The sequence below is a fragment of the Oryx dammah genome, unplaced genomic scaffold (assembly GCF_014754425.2).
Source record: "Oryx dammah isolate SB20612 unplaced genomic scaffold, SCBI_Odam_1.1 HiC_scaffold_19, whole genome shotgun sequence".
NCBI lineage: Eukaryota > Metazoa > Chordata > Mammalia > Artiodactyla > Bovidae > Oryx > Oryx dammah.
Window position 1 is genome coordinate 14,090,514 of NW_024070203.1, and position 3,270 is coordinate 14,093,783.

The window sequence follows — 3,270 nt, forward strand, 5'->3', positions numbered from 1 at the left end:
TGCGGCCCCTAATGAGTGCGGCCCCTTGCTGCTCCTAGGCCGCCGTGGGGAGGAGCTGCGCGCGGGTCGCGGGCCGCGTGCGCATACTGCGGCTGTCGGCCACGGTCTCGGGACCGAGGGGTCGGCGGGACGGCTTGAATTCAGGGCCTGTCCGCAGCGTAAGGAGGCTGTCCCGAGAGCTCAGGGTGGAGGAGCAAGGTGGGGACAAGGGATCGCGCGGGAGCTGTATTTCCCTGCCTGGGCCCGCCGTGGGGCCGGGAAGACGCCCCGCGGAGGAAGAACGCCTCCCAGGGCCAGGCCGCCCTGTGCTCGGCCCGAGCGGCTCCTGGAGAGCAGGGTGCGTCCCGATGTCCCCCAAGGCCTTCAGCCCTGGCAGAGAGGGTCGGCCGCCGAGCCGGTGAGGTGAGCGAAGACCACGGGCGAAGGCGCAGGGAGGGCGTGTCCCGGCTCCTCCCAGACCCCTGACCTCTGCTGCTGGGCGGGGCGGGAGCTCAGCGGAGGGCGCGCGTGGTCCTGGGTTCCCCCGAAGGTGATCTTAGGCCGCAGGTGGAGCGCGTGATGTTTCCGGACGTGCCTGGGGGGTGCAGCCCCGCTTCTCACCCTTCTTCCTCCGTTCCGCTTTGGTAAGATCTGTTGCTCATGTAGCTGTGCGTGGCCTCAGCACCGTAGTGTGGTTTTGAACCTGATGGGTGTGCTCTGACACGGGCCTCTCGTCGCACTGGACTCCCAGTTTCTTGGTTTCCAGGAGCTTCAGTCCATTCATTCTGATCGTGGGCACATAACGTGCGATCAGTCCCTCTAGTGGCCGTTGTGCTCCGAGCTGAGGCTTCCTTCTGCCCGCGGTGCTCCTGGGCTCTTTCCTGGGGGATGTGGACAGAGGCCCTATCGTCACACGGGGGGTGAGTTGTGACGGGGTGTGGAGTAGAGGGAGGGCGGTGGGCTTCTCCTCTGCGTGAAATACCACCTTTCCAGAGAGCAGGGTGGGTTCACACCTGCACGGCGCTGCGCTCAGGAGCTCCTGTTGGAGCTCTCTTAGTCTCGTGCTTCCAGGGTGGTGTCTCACTGAGTGTGATCCACGTGGCCCCTGCTGTGACTCAAGCACTGTCAGTACATTCCCCCGGCAGCCAGTCAAGAGTCTGCCTCTGGAAGCTCGGGCCCTGCTGGGGGCGGGGAGGGAGCGTCTGGGGAACAGAGGGGTGAGGCTCGAGTGTGAAGCGTGGCAGGGTTGTAGTGGCCCCTTCGCTGGAAAACCCTCAGTGGATGCATTCCGAGAAAAAATTGCGGTTGTCAACTTTGCCCGAGTAGGTTGGACTAGCCCCCGGGGCTCCTCCCTCTGGGCCAGGGAGATGCGGTGGGTCGTTTAACGAGGGGCGTGGCCTGAGGCTGGGCAGGGTCCATCCCGGCGCCCCGCCCCCAGCAGGGAGACCTGGCCGCTCGCCTGGTTCAGCCGGGGGTGGAGTCTACCGGGCTGCGAGGAGGGCCTGTGCGCAGTGTGAGTGTGGGAGCGTTCTCGTGTGTCCTCCAGGAGGGAGGAGGAGAAGAGCCCGGGCGGCGTGAAGTGGACGGGGCCTGGTGACCCCGTGGTGACCCCCGGGTTCCTGCTGGGGGACGCTCAGCCAGCCCACACGCAGCCGCGTCTTTTCCTTGACCCCTGCAACCGTTGATGTAGGTTTCGGTTTAGAATCTGTTTTCCTGAGCTAGACTAGGTTCCATGGCTGTCAGAACCAGCTCTGCCCCTTAAGGGCACCTGGGCGGCCCAGCCGTGGGGAGGGGGATGCTACCGGGGCAGTAACTGAGCCCCTTGGGCCTTGGCAGTTCATCTGGTTCTGTCTTCACCTTTTCCTCAGAAGCTAGTTTGGGGAAGAACTGTGTTCTTTCATCATGACTGCCTTCTTCTTACTATCAAACTAATGTGTATTTATTTTTCCAATGTTCTGTGATAAAAGTTCTCAAACACACAACAGCGGAGAGAACTCCGTGGTGAAGGCCCTCCCCGCACTGGCCTTCATGCTGCTGAGCTGGACCCTCTTCTCCAATGAGCTGTCCCTAGTGCCCGCGCTTGGAGTAAAATGTTGGAAGTCACTGGGCAAACAGGGGAAGGTGTTTAAAGGTTGCAGCTGCTACAGTTTATCACAAGTCTGCTCTGGAGCCTTAACTTTAGTTTTGCTTCTGTTAAGTGGTGATATGCATCCTCACACTTCAGGTGTTGTTGATCTGTAAACTTCGACGTGACCGTAGCAGCAAAGTAAATCATTCAGTTCAGTTCAGTCGCTCAGTCGTGTCCGACTCTTTGCGACCTCATGAACCACAGCATGCCAGGCCTCCCTGTCCATCACCAACTCCCAGAGTTCATTCAGACTCATGTCCATCGAGTAGGTGATGCCATCCAGCCATCTCATCCTCTGTCGTCCCCTTCTCCTCCTGCCCCCAATCTCTCCCAGCATCAGGGTCTTTTCCAATGAGTCAACTCTTCTCATGAGGTGGCCAAAGTATTGGAGTTTCAGCTTTAGCATCAGTCCTTCCAATGAACACCCAGGACTGATCTCCTTTAGTATGGACTGGTTAGACCTCCTTGCAGTCCAAGGGACTCTCAAGAATCTTCTCCAACACCACAGTTCAAAAGCATCCATTCGTCGGTGCTCAGCTTTCTTCACAGTCCAACTCTCACATCCATGCATGACCACTGGAAAAACCATAGCCTTGACTAGATGGACCTTTGTTGGCAAAGTAATGTCTGCTTTTTAATATGCTATCTAGGTTGGTCATAACTTTCCTTCCAAGGAGTAAGCGTCTTTTAATTTCATGGCTGTAGTCACCATCTGCAGTGATTTTGGAGCCCCAAAAAATAAAGTCTGTCACTGTTTCCACTGTTTCCCCATCTATTTGCCATGAAGTGATGGGACCAGATGCCATGATCTTCGTTTTCTGAATGTTGAGCTTTAAGCCAACTTTTTCACTCTCCTTTTTCACTTTCATCAGGAGGCTTTTTAGTTCCTCTTCACTTTCTGCCATAAGGGTGGTGTCATCTGCATATCTGAAGTTATTGATATTTCTCCCAGCAATCTTGATTCCAGCTTGTGCTTCTTCCAGCCCAGTGTTTCTCATGATGTACTCTGCGTATAAGTTAAATAAGTAGGGTGACAATATACAGCCTTGATGTACTCCTTTTCCTATTTGGAACCAGTCTGTTGTTCCATGTCCAGTTCTAACTGTTGCTTCCTTACCTGCATACAGATTTCTCAAGAGGCAGGTCAGGTGGTCTGGTATTCC